Consider the following 14,447-nt stretch of genomic DNA (forward strand, 5'->3'; position numbering starts at 1 on the left):
ATGCGAGCAAGTGATCGGACGACTCGTCTGAACTGCTAAATGAAGTTCATTGCAAAAAATTATTTGGCACAATGTACAATACCACTCGCTAGGAAAACAAGTTGGTGAAAAGTGTACTTTGAACAGATCAGGTACATTCGTAATTTGACCGTGCTTTTCGTTTTCGGGAATTAGATTTTCAATTTGTTGAATTAATCTGGATTGATTTGAGAGACTGGAAGGTTTTCTTTCAAGGGACATGTCCCTTGATTAATTCCAAATGATAGCAACTGTCATCACGACGAACTACGATGATGGAAAAAATTGATTGAACATTAAAGGGACGAGCGGCTCCTCGAACTATTTGTCCGTCCGCTTGCTATTATTTATTGTAAATTGAGCTTAATTTTAATATATTACATTGTATTGTAATTATCTCCGAGATGTCACAATTTCGGCAGATGCCGGGTTTTACTTAATATTAGCACGAAGTGCCAACCATTGAGACTCGGACGATCCTGCCTAGTTAAAAACTAAATGGACGCTGGTGCTAGAGGCCGATGGTAGGTCAATGGGAGAATCCGTCAAGAACTTCCCGCAACATGGGGCACATATTATTATTAATTTTCGTGTATCGTGCATTCACTATTCTACATAAGTCCGAATAACTTGGTAGTCGCTATTCAAGATTCATTGGGGAATAGTCGTTGACTCAAATTTTCTTACATAAGAAAACTACAAAAATTTCATGTATAAAGTGTTGAGCCTCTGGTTTCTGATTCGACTATTGCCCGCTCTATTTGACAATCTAATACAATTTTTTTCCTCGGAACTGGCTATTTTCCATAAATTCACTACTGGTGAGTCAAACGAATGACGAGCAAACCACAATGGGTGCCATTTTTGTAATGGCAAAAAATTGCCTCTTTATTTTTACCCTTTCGCCAAAGATCAATAGTTTATTTGAGTAATTGATGATAAAAACAATAAGCGAATCCAATTGACCAAAATAAAACTTTTTAAGTCGAATCTCACCAAAAAAGGCCGTGTTTTATATATATCAACTATGTTACATATCAACTGTCATTATTTTATCTAGTATTGAACTATTGAGATGAAAATTTCGGAGAACAAAATCGATCGGGTTCTGTTTGATTAATTATCCTATATGATATAAAGGTTTTTGATTGCAAGATTACTGACTGATTATCAATGGAAGCAAAGCAAAAAATTAGAAGTGCAAATTCGAATAATGAAACTCATATCTTGTTACTTCTAAATAATGCTGATTCTACTACGAACTTACTATTGCGCTACTCTCATAAATCTTAACAAAATCAGATTTTTTCCCAAAAGTTTGCCACACTGCTTTATGCCGAAGCCTTTGAGTTATTTCGTCTTTGTTCCGGGATTTTCTGAATCCCCAAGATAATGCAAAAACTCAATGAGCCATTTTAACATAATTCACACAACGCAGTGCGGGCTGACGCAGTTGTTCGTGCGTATTGAAGCAAAACCCAGTTTTCAATTCGAAATAACAAGAATTCGATGTCCCGTATTAAAATAAAAACAAACAGCTGTATGAATGCTGTTGGTCTCTCACCACCAGCAACGGGAGACAATAATACAACCAACAGAGGCCGCCTTAGACTACGTCATAAAGGCCATATATTTATTTATGTATATCAAAGAGCTGTCAAGAAAACAACGTCATTGGCCTTTCTATTTATCTGGTTAAAAACTACACAACAAAGTGTGGCAAAAACACCGTTCCCCTTGCTTCATTTTGTTGGGATCCTCTTCACTTGATGATTCTCATTTGGCTGTTGCTTTGTAATATCTTTGTATTCGTTTTCGTCGCCATCATCTTATATCTTTCTTTAGGAATAAGAGTCGAGGTCTGCAAAGTCATGAGGCTGCACACGAGCTTTAGTCGTCAATCAAATCAGTTTTTATTGTTGCTTTTTATGAAATTGATTGCTGGATTTTTGAACAGGGTGGTGATGAGTTGAGAGGTTTAGGCTCGTTGAATTTATTAGTTGCTTTGTATCTATGCAACAATCGATTGAATGAACCCTATATTGAAAATTGATTAATTAGAGGTTAGTCTGGAAAAATATTAACGAGAACTATTTCATTTTAGTTCTTTTTAAAGAAAGATTAATTTTTTGTTTAAAGCAATAGGTGATAATTCTAGTTTTGTTACAGACATTTATTCGATTCTCTCATTTGCCCCCTCCCCTCTGTTCTTTGCATAATTTTTTTTTTCCTACTAAAACGAGTGAAGCAATAGAATATGTACCGCTCAACTATATGACTGAGATGATATTTACAAAATTGTTTGATCCAAATCTTGGAAATATTAAAAAAAAATAATCACTATACTTGCTAGCCTATTTTTCTCATATTACCCTGTGCTACTTCATCTACATGCATATTCACTTGTTCAATTAGAGAAGTCTTTGTTCAGTCGGTTAAGGCATGCACGAGCTTCTTAACTGCGAGCACGATATGTATATCTATGTAATGTACGCACATTGTTAAGTTGTTTTTATCGAAAAATTTATCTCTTTTTTAAACGCATTCAAGCTATAAAAGCAATAAAATTAAGCACCCAACAAGGTAATTACGAAGGGGAAATGGGATTGCCGACCGAGACAAGATAAATACACTAGTACACTAAAAGTATCGTGATTAGTCGTCCCTATAAGCGACCTTATACAATATATCAGTTCATTTGCTGATATGTTTTCTGTTTTTAATTTCGTGTGCTTTGCACAACGTTGCGCTCCTATCAAACTACGCAAAAATACATATTGCTGAATGCTTGTGCTTTATAGATCCACAACCTTGTATTCGAAAACAGCAAATTCAGCCAGTAATTGTTGTATGATATTAATGACAAATTGAGCGCACGTTTTTAGTGATAATTATGGGCGAACAGACAAAGGTTCAGACAAAAATTTCATTAACTGCCCAGACAATGTCGCTTTTGTGGCGTACTGCAAATATTTTGTTATGCACATTGGCGGCGTATAGCACAGGTTCAGGGGTTTGGCTTGATTTAAATTCCACGCTTAACCCTCAAATTGAAATTTAATTGCCACCAACATACAGTCCAGTCGGGCTTTACCAACAGCTCTCGCATATGAGGAGTTTCTAACAGTTTCTGAATTTGGAGGTATTCATTGGAATAATTTTAAACTATGCCTACCACATATCTCCGTAAGTAAATAATTTAAGGATGCTTACATCAAAGCATCCTGTTCTAGTTAAGGATATGTGTCTTAACGCGTCGTGAGAAAAAGTAAAGTTTATCGACAAGGAAACGTGACTGATAAGGATGGGAACGGCTCCAAGTACAAAATTCGAATATCGATTTGGATATTTACTATTCAATTGGAATCTGTGGTTAAAATATAAAAATTCGATGAATCCTTCCACTGTTAGATAAAGTTTTATGCAGTGACTGTAAAATGACATCATTTGTCAATGTCACAACTAAAACTATATTGAATTTTCTGCAATCTTTCTGATATTAATATTCCAAGTTTAGAAGCACATTTTTTTATTCGCTACTCTACGAATAATAGTGGCATTCATGCCAATTACATTCCATCTTGTACCGGTTGAAGGACGATTAGCAAGCGACTTTCTCATTGTGGGTAGAATTTTATTCCTCAATAGTCACTGGCCAAAAAGGAAGAGGACTTTGCAGATACAGTGTTCCTGTGAATGAAATCTGCCTGCCAACACGTTTACTGCGTATTGACAAATCGAACAAATTTCCTTTCACATACTTGTCTTCACCGAACGTGTGGCACTCCTGTGAAAATCCACACTCACACAGGGTAAGCTCTACTAGTAGTGTACGAGTTAATGGCTCATAGACCAGTAGTATGGTTGCCAACCAGGTTGCTAATACAACATGTTGCATTAATTTTTTGTAGAGAATTCGAAGCTTCTAGTTGGTAAGTTGGTGGATGAGCCCAATGTTGGCAATCCTGCTGGATTATCTGTAACGAGGTTTGCAGCTTGGTTTGCAACATTAGTTGGCTAGAACAACAATAATAATCGCTCACTGAAAATCGTTAAGAGACTTACAACGATCTCTATTTTTTGTGATTTAGCAGTGATTGCTAGTGAGGTTGTGTGAGCTACAGTAGATGAATTATGTTATAGGTATATGGAGCGTTTTAGTCTGGAAAACTCGACCACACACTTATAACAATAATAATCATTGGCGCAATAATCCATAGGATCAGGGCCTCGAAGTGTGTTAGAGCACTTCATTCAAGACCGTAACGGTACACTACAGCACTATGTTGCACTGTAGCAGGCACTCTGGTCAGAATTGCGCTCGCCCGAAATGATTTGGCTCAGATGCTCATTGACAATTGAGTCGACTGATGTCAAAACCTTATCGGTTTACTGTCTGTCTGTCCGTCACACACAATATCTGAAAAAAAATCAAGGGGTGCCACAGTACGGCGGCTAGGCTCCGAAATACCTTTCATATCAATATCCCTTCAAATAAAGTTAATAATAGTATATTACCACGATTTTCAGTAATTGGCTGCAGAAGCCCCCTTAAGTTCATCCTAGCACCACGAAATTATGCAACAATATAGGATATGATATAGAGCTGGATCCTATCTAGTTCGGTGGAAATTACTCTATTACTAACAAAGTTATAATAGGTCAAAGTTGACACTTCTTTTTGAATATCAAAGTGGATATTCTCACATAATATATGCGCATATTACGTGTTACGTACTAATGGGACAAATTCGCACTCAAATGTCCTTATAAAAGAAATACACAAAACCTTTCATACCTGAAGTGTTCAGCTTCCGGTTTCCCGACTTTTTATTTTTAACGAAATTTTATTATCCATTCAGTGCCTATCTCTGTCGCTAACATTTTAGCCGAAATCATTCCTCTTGTTTAGATTAGTACATTTAAACACAAAAAGAACACGCAAGTAGTGAATGAAAGCTAAGAGAACTATATAAAGCACATAGATAAGATACAGAAAGAGACTGTACATTATTCTCTTATATAGCCAGGCAGTGATCGAATAATAATGGTTGGTATTTTTTTAAATCAATTTTGCTTTTGCCATGGGAAAAAGATTCCATCCATCCATTCCATCATCCACACCTAAAAGAAAATTTCATTTTTGTCGTCATAAATTGCTTTCACTGTCTTGTTGTTCTATAAGAGTGGAAAAATTATCTGAATTTATCTGCTTACGCCTCCTTATCTTATCAAGGTGTGAAAGTAATTGATAAAAATATATATAGAAAATAACTGCAATTTTCTCCAGTGATCTCGTGATATTTTCGTATAAGATTTGACGTTATTAAGGTTTAGTGAACAACTGTCTGTCACGCCCAATTTTCTTAGAATCTATTGTAAGGAAATTTGGCAAAGTACGAACTATGCGATGCTGTTCAGGTCAGATGAACATATAATTATGTAGGTTCGCAGAACGAGACGATATTCAGTTTGGATGCAGACACATAAATGTGTAAAACGTGAATATATTCAGATGCATATTTGGGCTTACACAGAAATTGTCTCTGCTCCTTATACCATAGGTACTGGTTAGTGGGAGGAAATTGAATTGGGTAGAGCAGAAGAACGTCGCCTATATATATATATATATATATATATATATCTCACACTGCTAACGACGCAAAAAATCGACCGAAGATTGATAAATATTCCGTTATATTTAACAAAAATGGCTCCCATTTGTTTCCTGTTGTTCTGTTTGTGCCTCCAGGACAAATTTCGAGATGAAAGGGAGATAATGGTTGTCGGGAGATCACACACAATTTATTTTTTAAATGATATTAATTATAATTGTATCTATACGTTTACATATCAATTAAATTTTATTTTGGGAGATCTTTCCAATCAATTTTTACTAAAGGTTTTGGTAGTACTTCTCCGGATGATCCACTGAGGGAGATATTATTTCAATGTTATAATCAATTTTGAATCGATAAGTTTAGAAAATTTGGTGCAAGTCGACTATTTTTCAGTTCGTCGCTCCGTATTTGAATATAATCAATATAATGCGAAATCAAGTCTGGAGTGGCAACTATCAGGTTGTCCACAAAGTTTTCGCACAAATATTAATGTGACAATTAAAAAGCAATTAGCAGACAAACCAAAACAGCAGGTACAACATGTGATATCCCAATGGAAAGGTCAGAGTCCTAACTATAAAATGCATGGTAAATTATCCTTGAAGGATCAGTGTTGTGAAGGATATTCAAGGATAAACATGGAATTCGACAAAGTACATTTTCGTCATTGCATTTTGTACGAGTTTCAAATGGGGACGAAGGTGCTGAAGGCGATTGAAAATTTGTCGAAGGTATTCGGTGAAGGAAAGGTAAAGCGCAGGACAGTTTACGATTGGTTCGAAAAATTCTACAGCGGAGACCTGACACTTGAAGATGAACCTCGCTCAGGAAGACCCTATACGATTGACGACGATATCCTGCGCAACAAACTGGAAGCGAATCCTTTTCTTTCGACACGTGTGCTTGCAGAGGATCTCGGTGTATCAAAATCAGGAGTAGCAGTAGCCATTACGCGTCTTGGATATGTTTTGAAGAGCACAAAGTGGGTACCGCACGAACTGACTGAGCGAAATCTGGCCGATAGAGTGAGAATTTGCTCCGCTAACCTTTTACGGAACGAAAACGACCCTTTTTTGAATCGATTGGTAACTGGCGATGAGAAATGGATTGTGTACGAAAACGTAGCGAAGAAACGAGCCTACACTCATCGAGATCAACCGGGTCCATCGGTAGCAAAGCCGTCTATTCATCAGCAGAAGCGAATGCTCAGTATATGGTGGGACGTTCGTGGCCCCATACACTACGAGCTTTTGGGACCAAACGAGACCATTACCGCCGATAAGTACTGCGAGCAGCTCGACAGATTAAACACCCAGCTACGTTCGAAACGACCAGCATTGGTCAACAGGCGAAATATTGTCTTTCATCATGATAACGCCCGGCCGCATACATCTTTAACTACTCAGCGAAAATTGAGTGAGCTTGGCTGGGAAGTTTTGAGTCATCCTGCGTATAGTCCCGACCTTGCTCCTTCTGATTACCATTTGTTCAGGTCCCTCCAACATTTTCTGGATGGTAAAAAAATGACTTCTGAAGCTGACCTCCAAAGTGCACTTCGCACGTACTTTGAGGGGAAGGGGGAAGAGTTTTATAGAGGGGGGATTTTGAAGTTGCCCGATAGATGGAGGGAAGTCGTATCTAATGGAGGCAATTATATATTAGATTAAATAATTAAAGGTTTTTATAAACTTATCTGCTGAATTCTGTCTTTGATTTGTGCGAAAACTTTGTGGACAACCTGATAAAAAGGATTTTATATGGGGCCTTTTCTTGCACAGGTTTGAATTTCAAGTTTTAACATTATAAATTATTTGCATTTCTTTACAATTTTAGCAAATAAACAACAATCTTCCACACCTCACACCTCGAAATGATATGATACATATATAAACAATAGGAAGCATCGAATAATGCTCATGTAGCTCTTTCCGAAGATTGTCCGGTTGTTTGTTTCATTGGAATGAATTTCTTCAGATCTTTATGGAAAATATAAAGTTACTTTACTGAGAAAATATGTCCTTCGCCAACATAATTGTAGAGAGAGTTAAGGAAAATGTTTACAAATCAAGTCACTGTTTATTATGGTGACAAACACAGTCCCAAGTGTTCGCACTTAACTGCAGCAACTGTATACCATTTCCAAATAACGGGGAATGATGACTGGTTTCGTTTACGTGTGTGTGTTTAATGATGAACATGCGCGCCGTTGCCAATTTTCTCAGCTGCTTTGTGTCTACGATTCCATTGTGTGCTCGTGAATACTCTAAGTATATTTTTTCAATGTACACTCTCTATAGCTGAATTTAGATCTTTTGTAAACTTGGCAGGGAACCTGTCATCCAGAACGAAGAAAATTCACCTTTCAGTCTGAATTGAGTGCTTGAAGCTCACGCATAGTCTTGTAATAATAGTACTGAGGCCCCGGTCGGAATCTGTAGTCCTCAAATTATTAAAATATAGTATTTTGCGTTGAATCTTAAGAAATATTGGATTATTTTTCCCCTGAAAGTTGTATCGTGTTTAGTGTGAAAATTCGTTTAAGCAGCGATTTATAAGAGAAATTCAATATCCCCAAGTACGTATTTTACTTCTGATGAGTAATCCTTTGTGCAATTTTGAAATGTGAAAGAGCGTTTTATTGAGGAAATAATAAGCCTATTGGAAAGTGATATTAGATATAAAAGTCCACTAGGTGGAGACGGTGACGTACGCGTACTATTTTTTTGGCATTATACAACAACGACGTCTGTTTTGAAGTTTCTGTGATCTGAATTTCACGAATTCGTGGAAATCTTGCGTTTGGACTTTGGTTCATGTGATAAAATTCGTTAAAATTGTGAATATTGCATCAAAATAAAGTGCTGTTTGTTGAAAAAGTCTCTTACACATCTACGTATTTCCGAATGCGACGTGGATGAAGCAAATGGGTGTCTGATGTTTTTGCAGTGTATTGTGTGTGGTATATCGAAGAATAGAAAAAAGCGAGAAAGCGAATGGTAGAGCCACATTTTGAAAAGGCGTAATAAAATCGTCGAAGAAAAACGTAAAATCAAATTAAGTGGGAATAAAGATTTTTGAAAAATCTCGATAAACTCTCCATTGTCAGGAAACGAGCACAAGGCGTGGGTGTTTTATACCGCTATCAATTGGTTGCAGTTGAAATAACAAAAGTGACCCAAAAACGGATATATTCCAAAAATAGTCAGTTCTTTGGATTATAGTATACAAAGGGGTATTGCTTGCAGTTTGAAGTACAAAGCGATAGCTATTGCAGTGGAATTTTACCATTGGTAAGTGGTTTAATAATTTAGTTTCCACGGATATAGCGTTCACAGGAAATAACATCGACAGATTGCGAATGTCATATGCACAAATTTCTTCCCATCCTGAGTTGAACGTCTTTATCAAATCCTGAACAATCAGTGACTCATACAGCTGCCGCCATTGCTGTCATTTTCCCGTTGCCCCGTAATGTCAAACTGATAAGATTAAATTATCAGTCTTGCCAAATTGTCGACCCCCACTTCCTCCCCAAATTGACGTCTTTCATATATATAACTATAAAGCTTAGTATAAAATCATAGGTATGGTGCATGTGTGTGGTTTATTAAATGGGAGGTTAGACATAGTACTCGCTAAGCCCTGTGTTCACTTGTCAGAAATTCCCCTACTTGCTTACAATATTCGTATGTGCTCTTTACAAACTTTACACACTAACGTGATAAAACGTCTCCTCCTTCGCTCGTGCGCCTCTATATTCACCATCCAATACATGAATGCTTTTCACTTATTAGCTTTATTTTTTGCTGAATCATCATCATGAGCGCAAGTTTCAAATATTTGTTCACACGAATGACAAGTGCGCTATTCATTGCTATCCACTTTATTGGAGGTTCTTAGGTCTGAAGTCGAAGTTTTTCGATTTTAAGAAAAAGAAATGCCAACGCAACCTATACCTGCTTTATTTGTCACCATTAATTAAGACTGCCATATGGGAGGAATGAAACTTATCTATGTATGTATGCACCTCTCAAAAAATGCTAAGTACATCTGAAGGCCGTTGATAAAGCTATGATTAAAATGTATCTTATCTTTAATAGTAGACACGTGTAGAGGGCATTTGTAGTGTCGAATGTCGTAAGACTATTTTGTATGTTCAGACATTTTGCAGTTTTATCTTTTAATAAGAGCAAGCCCGTGGAAAAATCATATGATGTTGTAAGTTTTGATTTATATTTTTAACAAAGTGTGAAAGTTTTGGTAGGAACAGTACTACTGCTCGCAATAAAATAACCTCATTTCACGATAAAAAAAACGAATTCTTTGAAGGACTGCACTTTCTGTAATTTGCTTTATTGGTTGGTGGGGATGATCTACATTACATACAAGTGTATGACTAATGGGGAATTGCCTTGAGAGTAATATCAAATTTTATTTACTTTTCAACGCTAATATTTTCGGACTATAAAAGCTATAGTCTAAAGTAAAACTCACCGAGGAGGAAGACAACTGGTTCTCGAAATATCGGCATATGAAAAATAAAATATCCTTTTCCGCAATCTGGGGGAAATTTAAGTCTTTTTTAATATCGTAACTATAAACAAGCCGAACAAAACGACATACATAGCAGTAGAAAAACCTATCTATTGTATTAAAGATATTAGATATGTTGATATGATACTCATTTCCTAAAATATACCTTTGAAGGAAGAGTTTCTGATTTTCATAGTATCTGCTCTGCACAAACCCCAACACACCATGTACAATAAATAACCCCCCCATGACAATAATAAATTTTTTTTAGAAAAATTGAATTTTCTAAAATGTTGATGTACGAATATTTCTCAAATCTCAAAATTGAAATTTTAGTTTTTAGTTTCTATAATGAGCAGCTGTTTCTCTTTTTTCATGAACAAACATTACCGCTAATTTGGTAGAGAATTTCTCCAGGTACAAAATTTGGTTCAGTGCGTGATACTTGAAAATAAACAAATCATCACACGTTTCTGCTTCGAAGAAATTGAATACTTCAGTAATAATCTTCTCAACACCAACGAGTGTCTATGCGAAATTGAAATTTACTAATAATTACTAACATTTCTTTAACGAATGAAATCTTTATTGCAAATGGTTATTTCAACAGTCCTTTGACTTTGATGATTCACTGTGAATAGTTTGGTCGTTTAGCAATTTGATACATCCAATCCTGTCCAGTTATGCTGTTGTTGAAAAGCATGGTATTTATGAATTGATTGAGGATACTTCCCAGAATAAAACATACACTTTGGATGATCCTCGCTTTTGTTGAGTTTTAGGGTCTTAAGAAAGGAATAAATCGCTTTATATTTTTTTAGGTTGAAGTTTAACTTTATTTTTTGAATTTTAATTCAAGCGTGTGCATTATATGTATGACTGCTGGTGCTATTCGTTGACGTAATGTGAATGCCCCCTTTTTTCCATGGATCCATTGTCACTTTTGCCTTTTCAATGATGATGCGGCCTCGTTCCTTGTTTAAAATTATGTATATCATCCTTGATTTTGTCCGGTGAAAAATTATACAATAGTTTCGATTACAATGCGAAAAACATTTCACATAAGTTTTATTTTGATAAAGGATGAACCCCCCGCTATACAATCAGTCTGATATCATCAGTCAGTTATGCTATACTAATATAAAATATTATAAATATTTTCCAAATTTTCAAAACAAATTGCCGGTTTGGTGTGATGTCATTGACTCCTGACAGATGTTGGATTAAGATTGAGGTTGGCTGGCACAGGAAAGCAGGAACCGAAATCGTTTGCTCACACGCAGTCGAAAGTTGATGCGTAGTTCTGTCGACAACGTACTGTTTCTTGAATTGTTATTAAGTTCAGAATCTGATCTTTATAATACCGATGAAAAAATAATTGCCACAATATTCTTCAGGAAGCTTTCGGAAAGCTGTTACTTAAAGAGAAGGAAAACACTGAGGATTCCTCCCTAAGGACGACTTTTTAAAAGAAAAATATAAAAACATTAACGAGTCAATAGATGCTAATTTTCGTTCAGCATTCAAGCTGTATCACATTCTCCTGTGTATAAATATTCGCTGTTGTATTTATTTCTTTGTTTCACAAAAATCACATCGTGCTAACTCACTAAACTGCGATTCAATTTGCGTACGGTTTGATGGGCGACTGATTTTGCAACCTAGCTCTATTTCGTTTATATCAAGCGGAAAGATATTTTTTGAGGATCTAATGGCCCTGTAGTTTCCATTTTTAATGTTTTGTGTAAAACAAAACTATATTAAAATCGATTGTCTGTCTGTGTCCCGATTTACTGGGAAACGGCTGAACCGTTTGTAACACAATTTGGTGAGAACATGTGATCTGTGTGCCACTTTACATGCAACGAGTGGGGCCATTTTGAGCTAAGTTTGAATACAAAAGGGAGGTGTCAGTTTTTTTTCACAGATTATGGTCATCTGGAGCATCAAATGAAAGGGCTCGAATAGTACTTTTCGAAATTGATCTTATTTCTGATATTGGTTGAAACACTCTCAGAACCTGTCCAACCTGTCCAATCTGAAAAAAATCACAGTGATGCATCTGTACAAAATTTAGGCCTCAAAATACATCCCGTTCCGATATCTGCACAAATAAATTAAAGTTAATAATAGCATATTACTATGTTCTAGAAATTAACCGCAAATCCCCTTAAGTTCATCTCAGAACATAGGCGACAATATAGGACATAATTCTGAAAAGTCTAAAGGCAATCCAACTATTGTTAACAAACATATAGAAAGTCAAAGTATCACATTTCAGGTAAATTTATTGCATCCTAAAACGTGTATGACATCATCATCATATAAAGTGAACTTATCTGAACGACGGGTTCTTTGGGAACGTTTTGGTTTTGTTGTTTTGGACTTTTTTCAGTTATTTGCTAATAAAGCTTGCGGTTAGTAACCAATATAATAGACACGTGCGTACCGTTGCTAATCGGTTTTTAATTTACGTATGTGCTTTTGTGCACGGAGTGAAGTTGAAATGCATCAAAATGCGTTCGATCAATTTATGAAGCTAGACGCTCCCGGTATCCCGACTTGTTAATATCCAGTGGATTTATCTAATGGAGTAGTGATTCGATGGTCACTCAAGGTTGAAGTTTGCCGTAGCCTTAAGCGGTTAAGGCCGTCCGAATGGCCCAGATGCGATTTGATTTTCGCGCCATCGATTATTATTATTATGCAGCAAAATTAAATTACCAGTCAGAAAGGAGGGTAGTTAGAGCTACAGGGTAGCATCTTATCGTATTATACAGGGTGCCCCCTTGATAATAGAAAAATTTTAATTGTGGATTGCACAACTCTTTTGGAGAAAATTGTTCCATGGAATGGCCGATTTGCCTAACTAAACCAAAATTTACCACTTCCCCAATCATTTAATTCCAGATTTGAAAGAATTTTCGCAAAGAACATAAAATTTCACTCTAAATAAATTTCAAAATTAATTTTTCATCCTAATTTCCAGATGAAATATTGTAACGGTACTTTAATCCTATAAATTATCTGACAAAAGTTGCCTCATTTTGTTAATTTTCGAATGTACGAAGGATAGGTTTAATTATGGGAAATTTCCGAATATTATGCATTAAATGTGGTGTAGTGTCATTCACAAGTGTTTTGTCGCATTAATTTCATAATTGAGCTCATCCTTTTATATGTTATTCAAAAACTAACACAATCAGGCAAGTTTTGCCAACTTCGCAAACAAAAATCCAAGCACTGAAGAAGGCGACAAGTAGTCGCCGAAATATGCTTATCAGCAAATATAAAAAAGTATTTAGGAAGGGAAACGGTTTGGATTTTTTATTTGTAGAAGCGAAAAATTTTTGAAATTCTGATTTCGGATAAACTGTTATCGAGATATCGTTTCCACGGCAAGCCAAGTACCCCACCGTATGTATTGATCGATTTGGCTAACAGTTTTTAATAAATATTTACCAAGCTTTTACAAAGAAAAGTTTTTTTCTACAGTGTTCTAATTTGCTAAGCTGTCGAAAAAACTCGAGAAAACGCCATCATATCATCCACTATAATGGTACGTTATCCCTTAAAGGAATTCTATTAAAAAAATCACTCCAGGGGAATTTGGCCAGTTCCCGACCGGTGGACTTTTAACTATAGTTTGTTAACGAACCTAAATGAAACATGAGGTAAATTATACGAGTGATAATCCTATAGTTTTGGTGTTAACGAATTTATCAAGAAGTCATGTCTCTTTAGTTTTAATTCCTAAATTTAATATAAGGGCACAATATTATTCATCGTTTGCTTGAGATTTCTGTATTGAAATTGGCAGTGGCTAATCTCGCACCTTCCATAGTCTGTATTCAACTAAAATCCTGAAGAAATTAAAAACAGTCTATTCCCTAGCATTAATTTATTATTGGTGTTACAATAGTATTGCTCGTGCAATAATATGAACTGTTTTAAACTCATCTCTATTATATGTATATATATCGATATTTCTTAGTCAAATTGTGTTGTGTGTCATGTCTTTTTCTCATTATGAAGATAATTCCTACTTTTTGTAGTGACTCGTTACATCTCAAATATTAGAGAAGAGGCGTATAGATCAAATGACCAATGAACCCGCTTGACATTCTATGGGTGGTCGTGACATGCACCCCATGCGTAGTTTTTCACAGTTAATGCCATGTGTATACAATTGCTTGCAACTACATTGATTATGATATGTGGCAAATTGCCTTTTCAATAGACCATCACGGAGGGACACATTTATCTCCTATATCA

At 35.9% G+C, this 14,447-nt stretch overlaps 1 protein-coding gene across 4 annotated transcripts in view; it reads left to right on the top strand.

Annotated features, from left to right (window-relative positions):
* The window catches only part of LOC119650595 (AN1-type zinc finger protein 5), an 80,984-nt gene that overhangs the window by 39,036 nt on the left and 27,501 nt on the right, over positions 1-14,447 (top strand). The window contains exon 1 of one of the 4 annotated variants that reach the window (XM_038053447.1): positions 7,987-8,929. The exons of 2 other annotated variants lie outside the window; for them this stretch is intronic. The gene's annotated coding sequence lies outside the window, so the exon portion shown is untranslated. Of the gene's footprint in view, positions 1-7,986; positions 8,930-14,447 lie in introns of those variants that run through there. One more of the 4 variants, XM_038053450.1, reaches the window with a different exon arrangement.

This window comes from Hermetia illucens, chromosome 3 (assembly GCF_905115235.1).
Source record: "Hermetia illucens chromosome 3, iHerIll2.2.curated.20191125, whole genome shotgun sequence".
NCBI lineage: Eukaryota > Metazoa > Arthropoda > Insecta > Diptera > Stratiomyidae > Hermetia > Hermetia illucens.